The following is an 18796-nucleotide window of genomic DNA, read 5'->3' on the forward strand; positions in this document are numbered from 1 at the left end:
CACTTCCCACATCACTATACAAATTCCAAGATCTGCTTTTCCAAGATATACTCTTTTATCACTAAAGTGCTCATAACGGATTGCAGTAATAAAATTATTTCACTGGAACGATCTGGTTTACATGAGAATTCTTAAGCTTTTCTTTGCCTTTTCAAAGAATATATGAAAGCAAATTAGGAATTAGCTGCTAGGTTTAAAATAGTTGAGTGTGTTGAGAAAAATGCAGATGTGTAATCCTGCAAATGTATGATAATTTAACATAAATAATTCTTGAATTAATTAAAGGATTTACAGGTTTGTGTTATGTTCTTTCTGCTGGCTTTTCTTTCTTTCTGAATGACTCAGAATCATCATCCAACACATATCTGGTGCACGTAGCCATATGTGTGGGTTTATTGCACACAGCTATTTATACGCAAAATTTCAAAAGTTTTGGGACCTTCTCAAGTCCTAAGATCTAACACATTTTGTCTTATGTAGCCCTTACACCTTTGCAGTCTGGCCACCATCCTTACAGTCAAGTATTGGACAAATCAGAAAAATCTATTAATTTGCACAGGTCTTTAATTGGCCTGAGATGATTTTAAGAAATGAGGGCTATGTCTCTCCCCTCTTTGAGCAGAATGTATAGATTCTGAAGTACTGCTAGTCCTTGCCAAATTGTGCATGTGTGTCAGAGGGGAAGGCAGATGAAAAGATGGATCATACTGCTCGTAAGATCTGGATGTAATTTTTGACTGTAGAACAAAAGCAGTGCCTCATTCAGCAAGATGACAAAAGGTTATTTGGCACCTGGCATAAGATACACTTCTTGCTAGAATCTGGCATGAAAACCAAAGTGATAATGAGTAAAATGCCAACGTCTGTGCAATAAAATCATTGATGCTGAATGTTAAACAATCATAAACAGAATATTAAACCTTTTAAGAACATTACTCCTCTTTTGTGAACACCAAAAAATTAGGCAAACCTAAGCTAACAGCTTGTCAGCTGCTAAGAAAACACACAAACATTATGTCCCAAGATCTTTACCATTACCTTTAATTTCCTAGGACATCAGGTAAACTGTAGGAAACATACACTGCTACTTGTTAATGAATCGCATGGAATGAAATTACATCACTCCAGTTAATGGATACTGTTCTTTGCCAAATCTATGGCTTTAAATTTAATTAGAATTGAGCTTCATCAATCAAACTGCAAAAGAACCCGTTGATGAAGACTTAAACTCCAAGCTCAGCCCTTAATCAACAGGCGCATGCCTAACTCATCTAATACACTAGCCCATAGAAACCATATGGTAAAGAAAAAAGAACTATGATCCTTGAAGCTTTATGATTAATAGCAGTATTAGAGGAATTCAGTTCTTGCCTTATAGATAGATCCTCATCACAAATATCAATATGAAACACAAATTGCTTTACTGAATTGCTGCTAACCCATGTCTCACTGGGACAGTCACTTTTGCTTATGTTTCCCCACCAATACAAAAAGTAACTGGTATGGTTCTACATCTTTCATGAAATTACAACTATTAACCTTTATAACATGTTAGGCAGATGAAAGGATAAAGTTCCATTCCCATCAGCAGTCTGGATTAGCACTTCATAAATAATACCTCCTAATTCTGAAATTTTCTTATTTCTATGTAAAATTCACTGCGAACAAAATTGGTTAGTTACTTCCCACCCTCCCCCTTATGTACCTAGCATGACAGGAAAATAAATTGATTTTTTAAAAAGTAAAATTTAATAATAAATGCATGTTATAGTCTAAATATACAAAACACCTCCTAGCGGCTTATCGAGTCCAATGTTCTATCCTCCTTTCAAGATGATAGGATAGTATCGTATCCTATCAAGACTGAGGAATTACCCTCTTTCCTAGGAATCTCATCTGATTCAGCCGTGGTCCTAACAGCCAGGGTACTTAAATCTCGCTGAGCACTGAGTGGGCAAATACTCAAGATGGAAAAGGCTCTCAGTGCCACTTGTGTGTATTCCTGCTACTTTCATCATCTGCATATGGAAGAGAGAAACAATATGCAAGTATTCTTGACTGAATATATACGCGTGTGTGTGTGTGTGTATATATATATATATTTTTTCACAGAAATCTACACGTTTCCTACATACAAATAAACCAAGAGCACAACCTTGCTATCAGTACTCGACCAACATTTCTACTGACCACGGGTGACTTGCTCAAGCAAGCAGGGAATTCACAGCAGGAATATTCCAATGTGCAGCCACATTCAGTAAAATTTTTATCTTCTAAGCAGTAGGTCTTTTCATATTACTCTACTCCTTGTGTGTAATTATAAGCATATTATCCTGATTTTTCATAATTACACACTGAACTAAGAAGTGTCCACTTCCCCACGCTTAAACCGTGGGGGAAAATTAGTGAGAAGAGTGTTTTTGTTTTCAAAAGATGTTTGTATTAAACCAGCATAGAACAACAACAAACTGTGCTCTTTCATAAAGGCAATTGCTAGATCATTACACATTTCAGAAGAAACACTCATCAACTGGGAGCTAAAAAAGTTTAAACAAGCAGCACTTGTGGATGTCACATCTGTGAAACTTCACACCAAGGCAACTGTATTGTATTTGCAACACTAATTAGTACCTAACATGAATACTATGAATTCAAAAACATTAATTAATCCTTATTATTTTTCCTGAAAAATACAGGTTCCTTACAGTAAGGGGAACTAAGATTTAGAAGCTATGCTGGGACATTCCTATGGCAGACAGGGCTGAGAGGGGGTCAAAGAACGCTGCATTCTCAGACCATCTTGTCTAACATCATTTTGGAGCAATATTACCAATATCTCCATCCATCCTTTCTGCCAAGACATAAGGGTTGCCTAGAGCCCAACCCTCAGTAAGTGCTTGTGTCCAAATAATCTAAACAAAAGGCAAATTTGGGTTGAATACAGGCATAGCCAGGGATAAATTACCAGGCATCCAAAATCGCTGGTTGAAGGAAACAGGATCACAGCTACAAACTGCTTCCTTAGTACCTAGAGTGACCCAACGGCATAATACTGTGCTTAATGCAGTGATGATGATGGTTTGTAAGCAATGAGTGACCAAACCACAGATAACTTTCTTTTATGCAGTCTTATTATGTTTAGAGCAGACAGAGCACACAAATTTATTCACAAAAATATTGTTTTAATCACTAACCCATGACTGTCTCTGGAATACTGATACATTCAAGAGAGGAAGAAGAAAACCAACAAGCATAATGTAAGCTGCAGAAGATCAAAAGAAACCAAGAGTGCAATTAATTTCATCCATTTTTAGAAGTAATTGTCTTTGCACCTTATCCAAAATTTAATGAGCATTACTTCTCTAGCATGTAAAAAAAAGCTTTGTTCTTTTGACTTAATTGATTTGTAAACGCAGTAGGAGAAGTGTATCTGAAGTTCAGTAACCTTGATAGTTGAAAGAAATGGAGCATTCAGTGGATGTAATACATGAGACGACTGCAAACCCTGGAAATGTAACTATGAAATTGATTTCCTGTTCACTGAAGCTCATGTGCAGTATATATGTGTTCTGTGCTTTCAGTTATATGCCTTTAAATACTCAAACTTTTTAGATAATTATTATTTAAATTCTGTTTTCTCCCAGCCTTGTGACATAGCTCTTTATTCCCCAGGACTTTATAGCACATAGTGGTTTCCAGTGACAGAAAAACAATGAGCATTGAAAGGCTGGCAAAATAATTTCCCACAGAAAGGGAGATTAGTATCTTTTGGATGACAAAAAACAAAGCCTGGCCAGAATTGTATACATTGCATCACAGAGGAATGTTTGAATGTGGTTAAAGGATTATAGGTTCAATGCACCAGAAACACTGAGCCAAGGTAGTAGAGGAAAGAAAGGGAAGGCTTTGGCTGCTGCCTAAGACGAAGAAGAAAATTATTTTCAGTTAATATCTTAAGCCTAGAAGAAGCCAGGTTTACATTTCAGTTTTGTCCCTTAAGGAAAGATTTAGCTCGGTATTGTTCAGTATGTAAATTCTAGTTACAGTCTAATGAGATTCCTGCAAAATATCCTATTAACACTAAAGGCTCTGTTCTAAGATTGTACTTACATATGTTGCTTATCTTTTTCTCATCAGGGTTCTTTTATGCTCCTGGATGAGTTTCTCAGCTGGATCACTGTAAAGTACGCAAATTATGGGATTGCTTACCTGTACTTCTAGGAGATTAACTCACACGTTCTACCACCACCCACCTAGACTCTGTGGCCATACGCAAACATCTTTGTAAGCCAACGTACAAATCTATTTAAGATAAATCAGTGACCCAAATATAAAATGCAGACATGGTATCACATATGACATTGGTATAAATATCACCTCCTTGCATCTCCACTAAATTCTGCAACATCAAAGCCAGTTGATCTCTTGGGATAGTTTACAGAGAGGGTACAGAACAGCATAACCACCTCCTCTCTGCTGCGCTTTCAGCCAGGAGGGGTGTTGTGATAAAAGACTTCAAAATAAGCCTCAAGTCCCTGGAGAGAAGTTAGAATTACAACATGCAATGCTTCATTACCATGTGTATCACTATAATGAGAAGGTAGTTATATTACTGAACTTGCATTATACAGAATTATATATGTACCATGTAGATGTTGTTTTATTAATGACGCATGTGTATCAGAGGATTGGACTGGACATATGCAAAGTTTAGACATTTTTCTTTCCCAACTCACTTTTACCAGTATTTGTACCTTAAGCAGATATAAAAATCAATTTTGAATCATGGCTACTTAATTTAGACTACAAGAGATTCTGTTTTTCAAATTATCACATTTAAATTTCTATGTGATACTACGATTAGCAATGTTAAGATATAATGTTAAAATATAAATGTTTGATAATCTATTAAAATCCTTTAAATGTTCATTTAAAAATATACTGAGCCAATAGTGCCTCACAAATCTTAATGAGCTGAAGAATATCTTCTCATTTGTATTAATTCCTCTAGGGCTGGAAAAGTGGCTATGAGCTGAAAAGCCAGCAGGCTTCCTTCTTCCAGCCTGTGATAAAAAAACTAGCAGAAAAAATATGTGATCTATTAATTCAAAAATTGGGAAGAAGCGAATCCAGAATATGAAGTAGTTAGGTAGAGTTCCTGCTGTACTCGTTAGGTGTTCAACCTTTGCAGAATTCAGTTCCTACTGATTTAGTCTAATTTGGCTTTTCTGACAACAGCACTATGCATGTGTGTCCATTTTTTAAACATAAAAATATCTTGAAAAGTCTGCCAAATGATGATCAAAAATACGTAATTACTATAAAAATTAGGTAAAATTTCCTGGTTTACAAATAGGTATATGATCCAAAATAAACCTTGAAAAAATCTTTTTTTTTCCTATTCTTAATGTATGTCAGTAATATTTTTATGCAACTAATTAAAATTATATTCTATATGGTATCATCAAAACTAAATTCCTTTTCACATATGGCATAACAGAAGTAAAGTAAGAAATTAATCTACTGAATTCGGATTCCATATTCACTATTTTTAACACCCTAAAATTAAAATCACATAAATTTTGTTAAGACTGTAATAAACAATATTCTGTGTAATTTTACATTGTTACATACAGATAGATAAGTAAGAATAGACATTAGGCATTCCTGCTTAAGCAAAACTAAATTCTATATTTAATAAAAGGTATGGGCTTTGAAAGTCGCTCTTTTTGTCGTCATTCTAATTAATGACAAGTCTGTTTTAAGAATAGAACTGAATATTACAACTGCTTTTTGTTGGGATTTTTGCCTGTTATTTTCAACTTAAACCTAGGGTTTTAAATCTTTTTGATTTAAATAGATCTTTTCCAATTGTCAACCACTGGAAAATCTGCCTATGGTTTCATCATTCGGATATAGCATGGACTATAATTTTCTGTTAGGAAGGTAAATCTGAAAGCTTTGAATAGTGTCTTTTCTAAAATGGGTATTTGGAACATGATTAAAGTACATAAAAAACTGAATAACCCTGCCATTTTCATGAGATGTGCTTGTTCCCAAAAGAGGTGTTCCTGGCATTTTCCAAGTTGTGTGACCTGTAACAAAAAGACTGCAAGGTCTGCCAGTTTATTATGGAATTCATGGTGTAGGTGTGGCAGGGGATTTCATTTTACTGCCCTTAAATAGTCATGTGTTTTGGACTTCCCTTCTTCCTGAACCATTGACTAAAATGACTCCTTTGACATCAGCCTCTTCCAAAACCAAAACAGCAAAACAAATCTGTTGAGGAAGTTGGTGGCAAGCCATTGTCTGCTTGGAGCCCTGGCTAAGGCTGAGTAGGAAGCCACCCTCTCTCGTAAAGCAGCTCACAATTCTGCTATATTCAGAGAAGTGACAGTGCAGGTCTGGAACAGGCAAGCACCAGGCGCACACTTATACTCGGAAGGGGAAAGACATCTGTAACACCAAATCTCATAAATACTTTATGAAATATTTTTATCTGTGCATCTGCTTTCTCATCTTATGGCCAGTACATTTAAACAACAGATTTTTATTGTGTCCTCTTCATCAAATAGAGGAGAATGGAGAATTGATGTGTTAGCTTAGCATATATACATCCTGGCTGGTTAAAGAAAAGCAGTTCTGGCACGGTAGCCCAAAATCCACAACATTTTTACTACCCTAGTAATGTTCTGTTCACAGAATTATGAGTTAAAAATAACAACAAAAAAAAAAAAGGTAAATTAGTAGATTTCCCAAGTGAAAGTCATCCTTAGTTTCTCAAACACAGTATGGGAGACAACCTGGCAAAAGACATAGGGAAAAGCTACAGAAAAAATGATGGTTCTAGAACACAACTATTTCCTCAAGCACTTAGTACTCATTTGCCCTAAAATCAAAGTTAATTAATATATTCTCACTACATTTTCCAGATGCAATAAAAGTATTCATTTTCCAGTGATGTTTAAATTTTTTGGTGGAATTTTACACCTCTACAATTTGTACTGTGCTCCATGTGATTAAAATAGATTTTTAAAAAGCTGATTAAAATAGATGGAAAAAAATGTTGCCTTCTCTATTTTAAAGACGTAAGAAAACTATATAAAAAAAAAAAACCACCTAACAGTGAGGTCTAATAGGCTGTGAAATAATCTTCTGAGGAAATGGCAGACTCAAAATGAAACTGGAAAAAGCCTAAGTAATGTAAAACAGAGGGATAGCCCGGAAAGAGATATACAAAATGAATTAGGTCATCTTTTTTATCTCTATATTCAAGTAAAATATCAGTGAGAACACAAAATTCAATAATTCTGCACACAAATGTCATGTCATATGCAATATAATGCTCTAATCCTATTATGTCTAAAATTTAATTGCAGTGTTTCAGAGAAATTGAGGGAGGGAGAGCCCTCGGAGTACATACAGATTAGATCCAGTCTCCACTCAAACAAAGCAGCAAATAAATAGGCCATTCAGGTCTCAGTTTAACAACCCACATTAGAAGATAGGCATGTTTTCATCTGGAAACTCCAAAGAGTGATTCTGGCTTTTTAAATGCAAAAAAGATGTCCCTGGTTATCACTACAGATGAAGTAAAATAAAACCCAAAATTAATACTTGGGAAATAGCAGGTTTGATTTCTGTTTCTCTGTAAGGCAATTTTCATTTCATACATATCCAATTAATATGCTCCATTTCCAATATGTGGATATGCTGTTCTACTGTAGCTGAAATTTTCTTTCAGCTGTACTGTTACCAAAGAAAAGAAAGTTCCAGTACATATGAGGGCCCGTTGTCACCAATTAAAATTGCCGTAGTTTTATTAACATCATTGCAGTAATAATAGAAAAGAGCAGCTGAGGATGAGCCTCAAACTCCTGTTCAAAACTCAGCAGAAGGAAAAGGAATAGTCACCACCTTTGGATGCCTTCTCCACCCTAATGGGAAACTGCTCAGGGACTGTCTGGTACTTGGAGTTTCTGATGCACAAAGGATCTCAACTGATTCATAAGCACTACTGCAATAAGCAAGATGTACAATGAAACTAGTCAATTTTGCTTCTTAATGCTTACAGATGTGATTTTATTTTATTTCTGTGGAGGCAAAGTAGCAGGTCTCTACACAACCTCACCATGAGATTCAGTACCCACTCCGAGATATCTGTACTCCATCTCAGGGCTTTGGCAGTGTTGCTTAAGTACCTTCAGTACAGAAATTTAAAGTATTTCCATATGAAATCTTAGGTTATTTGGGCACCCCAGAAAGAGAGGAGAACATAGGAAGAGAGTTCAAGGGCTGTAAGGCAACCCAAGTTTTCCATTAAGATTTTTGTGGCACTGACATAACGAATGCTGAGGCACCACATACAGCAAATCTGGCCTTATAAGGAATGACAAATAGATAGGTTGCATATCAACTTTCTGTTCAGTGGCCTCTTTTCAGTTTGGCTATTACTTGTGCTCTTCTGAGACTAATCCATCTACCTTTTGGCAAGCTGTGTCAATTTTCAAATGTTTTTCTTTACTCTTCCACACCCACAGTTAACCCATCTACAGTATCTACATGAGATATTTTCCCAGCAGTACAGCAAGCTCGAGGGACAGAAATACTCACAACATAATGACATAAGTATATGAATAGCAAATCTGAATTTTACTATCCCTTTCTCATTACCTTCCTAAAAGCAGATAAACAATTCATACTATGGAACAAGCAACATCAATCTTAGAAGTCTGAATGTAAATTTACTTAACGTTTTATAAGAATACTTCGGTATAAGAACAGCCTAATAAATGCTCACTCTGAAAAAACATATTGTGCAACCACTACTATAGGACACTTTTTTTTCCTTAATAAATAACAGTCTCCTTTACTTGATATAATAAGAGAAGATAACAGTGGAACAAGAATCAGATTGTCATCTGAGCACTTCCATTAAAAGGTTAAAGGCCAAAACCTACACCTAACAGGTTATTTCAGCCAAGAAAGAGAATTTGCCAGAAATCTCATGACAGGGCCATTCAACTATGTTAGCAGAGTTTCTAGAAAATTCCAACAGTTAAGTGAATTATCTATTACACTTTTTAATGCTACTTATTCACCTTAAATATTATAGAAATAACTTTCTGAAGTACCAACAGCATTATAAAAATCATGTTGAATCAGCTAAAATATGTCAAATTTACAAATTCGGAAATCATAAATTAATACAGCTGGTTATTCAAATAAGACACGTACAGCTAAGGCCATTTCTTAACAGTTGCCTGAAACTTCTTTTTAAAGAGGGAAACAAAGACCTGCTGATGTCCTCGCTTTTGGAAAGGATTAACAATTTGAAACTCAAAGGAGAACAGACTTGCAATGTATATGTTTACTTAGGAACAGTACGGCACAGAGAATCCAGTGAGAGATGAAGTTAGATGACTGATTTCAAGCTTCACTTTAGTTTCTATTTACAGCACAGAAAACCTGTAAGAATCTGTAGGTATAGCAGACAATGGTTTGGTATAGCAGACAATCAGTAGGATGGAGTCCTGTTTTAAAATGAAATAAAAGTTGCCTCTTAAAAGCTGACTGCCACAAAACATAATCGTCATGGTACATATAAGCGTTACATTGCATCAATTAAACTTGTTTAAAAAAAAAAAAAAGCCGTTTAAAAAGATGGTTCAGGTATTCTAGCTATTATTTGGGGAAAAAAAAAAAAGTTTGTCCCAGCACTGTGGCTTATCAGGTATAAACCAGAATCCTACATTTTAAATTAAATGATGTGTAAAAGTTGCTATCTTTGTGAACATGAGATATTAAACAATTTCAGAGAGGAATATGTAAATCAATTAGATTCAGCAAAATAGGTTCTCAGTATCTGAGTATTTCGGATACACTAAGACAATGCATCAGAGAACAGTGCCGACTCGAACATTTTTCTTAGCAAAGCACTCAACATACGCCATCCCTGTTAGGACATACACAACTTCATTTATACCTAAATGCCACAAACCCAAGCATATTTAGATTAATTAGTTATGTTGCAAAAAAACCATATCACTTGAGAAAAAAAAACCCTAACATTTAGTCTAAAACCATATTTTTGTAAATAAAATTAGATTGCTTTCCTATACTTTTTCCTAAAGGAATGCTTGGCTATCATAAATTATTATATTGTTAAAAAGGTCTCAAATACAAACAAATTATAATATCTCATGCTGCTCATCCTTTGGCTTCTATCCCAGTACAGGGTCATGGCTCTGTCCTGAAAATACAGTGGGACAATAAAACTGCCTGGAGATACTGAAATGCTTATTGTACAGCAGGAAACTATGTATGCCTTCACCTTACAAATAAAAATAATAATAATAAAAAAAAATCACTTGAATTTAATGATAGAAGATTTCTGGGATTAAGCCCATATCTATAGTAAACAGCAGAAAACTATCAAAGCAAATGGTATTATCACAAGTGATCTGGCTAGAATTATAAAATTGCCCTGGTTTTTGGAGGAAAAACACATCTAAGTCATATCATGGCTATATCTGAATAAGTCATACATACTACTTTGGATGAAAAAAATGTTTTAAATGAGTATATTAGATAGAGTTACAGGCATAAACGTGTTTGGAGTTACTCCCAGATGATTTTATTCTTATACTGTTTTAATAGTGTGCATATTATGTTTTTGTATATTATACACTGGAACACAATATTTCACAGATAACAAAAATAGTTAAATACACAGCATGGACAGTGTAGGGTAGAACTGTTAATAAAGCAGTATTATGAATTGTTAAAACTTGATATATTCCATTGCCCAATCAAAAGAACAGGCCAAAAATCACACTCCACAAGAAGCGTGGCCACTGCCTTTGCTCTGCTGCCTGTAGGTTATAAAGAGCTGTAAAGCATGCAGAAATGACCTCCTATTGCCAGAAAACTGCATCACTCTTCCCGTGGCTTTCAAGGCTATCAAACCACGAACATTGCAATGGGATTTGATGGAAACATCTGCTGACACAGCTTGGTCAGCAACTTAGAGGTTCGGAACTTCAGTGAAAGATGAAGATATAAACATGGTTCAAGTAAAGGGCTGCTCCATACTCCGTAATTAGGGCAGCCATCCTAGTGCCTGCTGCTTGTTTTCCCCAATTCGAGGGTATTATGCTTTTCCAAACAAGATCCATGCTCTATTGAGCACTTGTAAATGAAAGGAGATATATACATTTATTATCCGTGTTGACACAAATCTGTTATGAATAAATATAAGGTACATTTACTTATCATCTGTCTATGGTGTTAGAGAAAATAAATGGTGTAGAAGCAGCAACCTTCCCTTTCTCAGAGAAATCTCCTATTACTAATATTTTTTTAATTTGGTGGTGCTTTGTGAGCAGATGTGTAACCTTAAGTCCTGTTTGTGTTGAAGTTTCATTGACACAATAAAGGCATTAGTAGTAAGCAGCACAATAAAATGCTCTAAAAGCAATCAACTAAAGTACATGCTAGTAACATGCTGCTAGACACAGATACAAGGCCAGCCTTCCTGAGAGTTTTATTTCATAGTCACACATCGCTTCAGTCCATTACCTGATTTTCTTCCATCTGCCCTTGAGCTACCCAAGATTCAGCAGTTGTGCCCCTGCCTGGGCATCAGCTCAGGGCCCAAGCAGTGTGATGGCTCTCCAGTGTCTTAAGATTGGAAACATATGCATCCTCTCACATCCTCCACATCACTTTCACCACGTCAGTGTCAGATAGCTAATAAAATACCACAACAGAAACTGCAGATCCACAACACCCAGTCCTGCCAGCAGGCAGAGACTCTATCAGAAGAGGTAAACCGCACTAACAAGACAGGAGGGGAAAAAAAAAAGAAGAACAGAATCAAGGCTTGCACAGATTCAGACCAAAGTAGTGAAGATCTCTCCCTGCTTTAGGAAAGAAAGGAGGTTATGTTCCCTTATACACTCGCTTTAATTAAACTGCAAAGCACACCAATTATATTAAGTGCACATTTTCAAAAGCAATCAGTTGTACATACAAGTCATCCTATTGCAGTTGACACCCATCAGACTGGAACACTGGGCTTAGATTTAATTTGGAAAAAGTTATGAGGGAGGGAAAGGGTTCAAATCCTTTTAATTGTTTGATGCCATCTACAAGATGAATTTTCAAACAGTATATATCAATACTTCTTTCACGCAAAGGAAAGGTTTTGCATGCAAAAAGCACTTGCTTCACATGGCATTAGCGAGCTGTTATCTTCTGACATTTAACATTTGCTTCATAATGGTAACTGTAATAATTAAACAAGACTGACAGGTCAAGTAACATGTCCAAATGATATCAGAAGACCCTCTGCTTTCTACATTCATAAGAGGAGCTCTGCTGGAGGCAATCATTTGCCATGATGAAAAGAATTCATTAGCTCTGATCCATTCATCACTAAAATTATGAAAGAAAAAAAAAAACAAAGCAAAACCAAACAAATGAAAAACCCAGCTTATCTAATGATCCTGAATGCTATCATTCCAAACTCAAGTACAAGGCTAGTCTTTGTGATTGTCAAGGGATGCTCTCAAGTTCTCAAGAGGTTTAGTGAAGGTTAGCATCTATGATGCTGGCAAGCTAGAAAGTCAATACAGAGTTGAGTTTTGAAGAGGAAAGCTCAGATTTCAGCAAGCAATGACCACAACCAAAAATCAAAATAAGCATCTCATGATCTCACTATAGACATTTCAGATAAGTTGGAAAAATCCTACTGTCATAACACATATGATTGAAGTAGACAAGACTCTACTTCTTACAGCTTCAAAACACTTTAAAATCCTCAATTAAGGTTCAACAACAAACATTAGATGGATGAATGTGCACTTACAGAAAAAGAAAAGTCATGCGTCTTTCACTACTGAAGGACCAAAGATGAGAACATGGATATGTAGCCATGGGAAAGTCAGGAACAATAAGAATAAACATAGAGCTAAACCAGATTTCCGCATTACTACAATACAAGTGGAACAACATCATGACAAATTTGAACAAGGGCACTGCTATATGTTGGTATAGCATTCACACAGAGCATGGCCATATGTTTGGAAGTGATCCAAAAGAAGAAAATGCCAGGTAATGCTTTTAAGCAGTACATTTCCATTTCTTTGGGTTATTTCACATAAGAATTGACTTGTCTCATTCTGTAAATAAGGTATTTAAAAAAGACAATGAATGAGCTTAACTTGTAGGAGATGTAAAAAGGTGCCAAGTTGCTAAAATTTAATAATTCAAAGGTAACCCAGGAAAGTTATTTATTTTTTAAAATTAAATAGTAAGCATGTTGTTACAGGAATTTATAACATCTGTTTAATAAAACATAGAAAAAATAGGTACTGCAACAAAATATAAACTGAAGAATAAAAAGGAAATTCATTATTTACTCACTTCAGTCATCATCCTCCCTGCTTGTCTGTAGGAGCATAGCTTCTGTTGCCAGTCACTTTAATATAAGCTCAACTATTTCATCCTACTTATAAATAATGAAAGATAATGATGGCTTCATGACAATAAAGACGGATTATAGGATTGTCTACACTGGTAAACCAAATAATTTAGGTTTCTTTAATTTATCAGTAGTTTTTATATGAATGAGAGAAACAAATAGGAATGAACAATTTTCTTATCTTGTTAAACTTGGCATCTGAAAAAAGACAAACTTTTGTCTTTTATAAAATGTAAGGTCACAACTTACTGTGGCTGAGAACTAGTACAAAATTATGCTTAAGTCCCTAGGTATTCATTTCATTTTCAGGTCAATTCCAGTTCTATTGTAATGAGGAACAAAGAAAAAAATATGTCAAAACATTAAAAACATTTTTAACTGACCCACAGAGGTAACAAGTGGAAATAAACTGTGAATTTTGAATTGTTCACTGGCTGATTTTTCTGATTAAATCCTTTAGGAAAAAAATAGCTTCTTTTGTATCGTGACATCTGGAAGGCCATCCTTTACTCATAGAATAATAATGAAAACTTTACACTTCTTTAGTAACATTTGTAGCCATAGGAGCATAAAGTAATTAATTAATATCAATTGAGAGAATTCCACCAAAGAACCTAAATAAATAGCTATAATAAGTCATAGAAATTTTTGCATATGCAAAGTATCCTAGAAAGCTGTGCAAATTATCTCACGATCTGGTAATAAAGAGACTGTATAATTAAGCTGCAGCCATTATACCTTCAGTAATTTTTCATCTATTGTCTTGGAATAAAGGAAAAATGTTGTTCTTATCAGCCTGATGAACTTTGTCTAACACATCGGTGGAGGTTACTCTCTTCTTTCTCTGAAACTGCTTACAGGGCTTGAAATGTCTCCTTGCCTCCTGCCAGAAACACATACTATTCTTACAAATGATTCATGTTTCAGCAGCATGCTGGAAGCCTAATCAAGGCTCTTAGCCCACCACATTGGACTTCTACAGACAGGGGATATATCACATGAGCCGAGGGAGCAGCCATTTGGGGCTGACAAACCAGATTTGTAGGAATAAGTACTGGTAATGTGCTGGGTAGGGCTTTCTAATTTTTTTCCTTATACCACATTAGGTAAGTGACAAAGAACCTACCAGAGAACATATGTTCTCTTTTCAATGACAGACAAAAGAGACAGATTGAGGAGAACTGGCAAGGAATGAGGAAAAAAAAATTAGTTGCATATTTCTTCAGCTTACTGGGGTGGGAAATATCCCAGCTGAAATGCATTTGAGCACTGTATGGTCATATGCCTACATTCCCATATATGTCTCTCTAATCTTTCATTTAAATACTTGGTCATGTAAAATTGTTCAGCTTCATAGTCTTCAAGGAGAGTTAAATCTAGATCATAGAATGACTGTTTTCATAAACCCTAATCTTCCTGTATTTCTCAAGTTCAAGACAGTCTAGACCTACAGATCATTTATGTTCATTTTTTTCAAAGCCTGTTTTAGTCAGTCTGATGTCATGTGTACATACACAACAAGTCACCGTGTAGCTACAAGTGCTTTAAGCTTTATAAGCCCCATTTGTCTTATTGAAATTCTGCTCCATTGACCAATAAAGCATATAGCTCCATCTGGCATGAACATCCCCCTCAAGATTACCCAAGTCCTCTTCGTTAGTGCATTGTGCACTATTTACAACCACATACATATAAAATATACAGCACCAACCCAAAGGATCTATGTGCTCCTGCTTTACATTATCCAAATGGTTTTTTGCTTTGCACTGCAAAAAATAGCTCATTTTTTAACTCAAGGACAGGTAAGCCAAGTAAGAAGTTTCCACTTCAAACGAGGCTACGTCTAATTTTGAAAGAAAAAAATAAAGCTTACTAGTAAAAGCAAATTTCATTCATCTGAGCTCATCCATGCTTCTGGCACACCATCTTGCTAAAAAAGTAAAGACTAGCAATAAAATAACCAAACATTTGGTTTATTATACTCAGTGACACAGTATTCCCTACATTTACTGTATTGACATTTGTTCCTTTTACCTTTAAACCCATAGATGGCAAGACACACTGCTTGTCAGACTTTGATATTTATGCTAATTTTGTGGTAAAAGCACATGTTCAAAAGCATGGATACAGAAAGTCACCCAAACTTGTTAAGGTTTCTCATTTTTAATGTGATTTCCATTAATTAGGGAACAAATTTTTAATTTCTTGCATCATAGTTAGTAGACATATTTATGCCTTTTACAAGTTTAGGATGATTACCAATGCTCCTCAAACCATCAAACTGATAATTTTGGCTAGAATCTGGTATCACAAGCCAACAGCTGCCTTCATTTACAGCCCAAAAAGGTCTATGCACTGGAACTGCACTGAAAAGTTGAATGGGATTGCAGAAATAAAAAGAACGATAATTTGATTCTGGTTCAGGAGATGATTTTTCAGGCTTCCTGTTATTCCATGCCCTGATTAGATGAAGTCCTGAAATGCAGCATCCAGAACAAGTTGGGCCTGTGTTTAGGAAAAGTTGCCGTTTGCTTTTTCTGTGGTAAAGATAGAAAAAAACCCACATCTTCCAGGAAAGGAAGGCAGCATTCTCTTTTTGTGGTTTTCTATTTGAATAATATAATTACATACCTAACAGGGTTTCTTTATCTCTCCCTAACTCCATCCCTTCCTTCTTACCAAAAAAAATCCCAAAACAAAGAAGCAGAAACACAAAAGTTAAGGATTTTCTTCCTAGAATTAAGCAGCAGTAACACAACAGCCTGTCCAGGGTCTGTTCAGGTGAAGGAGGAGGATAACCTTCTTTTCAAATGTTGTAGTACATTAAGCTTCTTTAATCTTTATTACTTCACATCTCCTCAGGAATGCCTTAGTCCCAGGGGACTAGATTCTCTCACTTTTTACAGTATATAGTACCTGCTCTGCATCAAACCACCGATACTTACAGAGCATTATTCATCAACACAGGAGCAGTCTCTCTGTGTTAACAGCATCAAGATCAAAGTAAAAGTGTTCACTGAACAGTAGGTACTGGTAAATAATAACTCATCAATACCTGAGACTAAATCCTTAAGTAACAGTAACTGCAGAATGCAGCTTGGCCAAATGCAAGACGATCAGGATCATCCTTATTGCTTCATTTGCATATATATTCACAACAGCCTTAAAGTTTAGCAAAGTAAGGAAGAGCCATACATATGATGAAAGAGTGTGCTGGAATGCCTTTTTAAGCTTTGAAACACTAGAAAAGGTCTTAAGGATCATCAACACAGTGGGCATCACACCATGAAGGAGTTTAAGAGATGGCTACATGGGTGTCAAGCTATGAGTAGCACACTCAAATCAGAAAATAAACGTTGTCTTAGATGCTTCAGGATGGAATAGTTGCAGTACCTTCATTTCACCTGTTTTGCAGACTATTTTCTGCCTCAAAGACTGAATTCCCCAGACCTAATTGTGTTCCCCCCTCCTCGTGAAGCAGTCAAAGTTTCATAAGGTTTGAGAACTAAAACAATGACCGCCAAGGTTGTGCATAGTAATACATTCCTAGTGATAGTGCTGCATCTCTCTCCAGACATCCATTTCTGTCAAAGAAACCAGAAACACTTACTTTTCTGAGGAGCTGCTACCTAGAGTGTGTTGACCTCATCATTCCCAACACTGACATGATGCAAAGCTCCCCACAGATTGGCCGCATGCTCTCCTTCCCCAGATTTCTAGTTGGTATAGCTCCCTAAAGAGTGCTATTCTTTGACTATAAGACTATATTTCTTCAGCCTAAATTTATAGTATATGGTCTTACTTCCATACTGCTACACTGCATAACTTGTGAGTTGCAAATTTGGGTAAGAAAGATGAGAGTTTATTTAAAAGAAAGGAAATTATGTGAGAATATCAGCTGATATATAACGGGGTTTTAATCATTGTATGAGGATTAAGTGTGCGTATCTGTGTGCACGCCTGCCATAAAAAAAAATCAGATTTTTGTATACCATAATTTAATGCTATAAGCACTAATTATCTTTTAATACAGAAAACTAGGATGATTAACATAGTCTAACACATGACACAGGATCTAGGTTTTGCAAGACAGCTTGCTTTCTGTTTATTCTCATCTAGATGTTTAATGAAGTGACTGCTGTATCACACAAGTAGATGGGTTAAATGAATCAAACACAACACTTTGCCTAATGAGAAGGATTTACAGAAAACTTATGTAAAAGGTTACCTTTTTGTCTTTTTTAAACACAGAGCTGTAACAGCAAGAATTCACAAAAGGTCTGTGTTCCTCAAAATCAGGAATCCTTATGAAAATATAATGATCAAAAGTGTCACACAGAAGAACTCTCAGTAATTACCAAAAACTTCAATATTGTCTGTAAGCTGTTACACTGAAAAGCCTAAAGCCTGCATCTTTTTATTTTCTCACTTCTTCTCCAAATACGTACAACTAAAGGAAGACAGAAGAGGCTGCCAGGATTGTTTAAAATGATGCATGGAAATGATTCACATGGAAGTGGCTGAGTTTTTCCAACTTGCCAATACAAAGTGTTTAAGATTTTCTTGGTCTCATTTCAGCCTCTGCATGATCATCAATGTAGTTCCCTTAATGACATTATCTGTGCTACATAAATGTCAACCCTCTGTGTGGTTCACAAGGGCAATGAGACTCAAATGCTTCCCCATGGACTGTGGTCACAGAGAGCCTCAAACTCACATGTATATCTGGGACATCCTTTGCAGGATGCAAGAGAAAACTGTTGCTGTTGAATAAAAACCTGCTACATTCCTAGCAAAGCAAATAGACAAATCTAAGAGCAATTAGGACCATCAGCAATTCAATAAGTTTTGATGTTGGGTTTTTCTAGGACCAGAAACAAGGAAGGGAGAAACTCCTTTATTTGAGCCCAGGGAATACAGTTTTGTCTCCATGTTCTAAGTCTAGCTAGAAATGAGAATTAATTGATTAAGGTTTTGCAAAGTAAAAAAGAAACTTAATCATACAGCTCTGTAAATACTCAAATTCAATGAATTACCTTGGTAAAAAGCATTTTAAAATATTCCCTGAAAAAATTCTGACGCTTAGGCACTTTCTGTGGACTGATCCCAAAGAGTGCTCTCATAGAATAGAATCATAGAATAACCAGGTTGGAAGAAACCCACCAGATCATTGAGTCCAACCATTCCTATCAAACACTAAACCATGTCCCTCAGCACCTCGTCCATCCGTGCCTTAAACACCTCCAGGGAAGGGGACTCAACCACCTCCCTGGGCAGCCTGTTCCAGTGCCCAATGACCCTTTCTGTGAA

This window comes from Phaenicophaeus curvirostris, chromosome 10, assembly GCF_032191515.1.
Source record: "Phaenicophaeus curvirostris isolate KB17595 chromosome 10, BPBGC_Pcur_1.0, whole genome shotgun sequence".
In the NCBI taxonomy this organism is placed as follows: domain Eukaryota; kingdom Metazoa; phylum Chordata; class Aves; order Cuculiformes; family Cuculidae; genus Phaenicophaeus; species Phaenicophaeus curvirostris.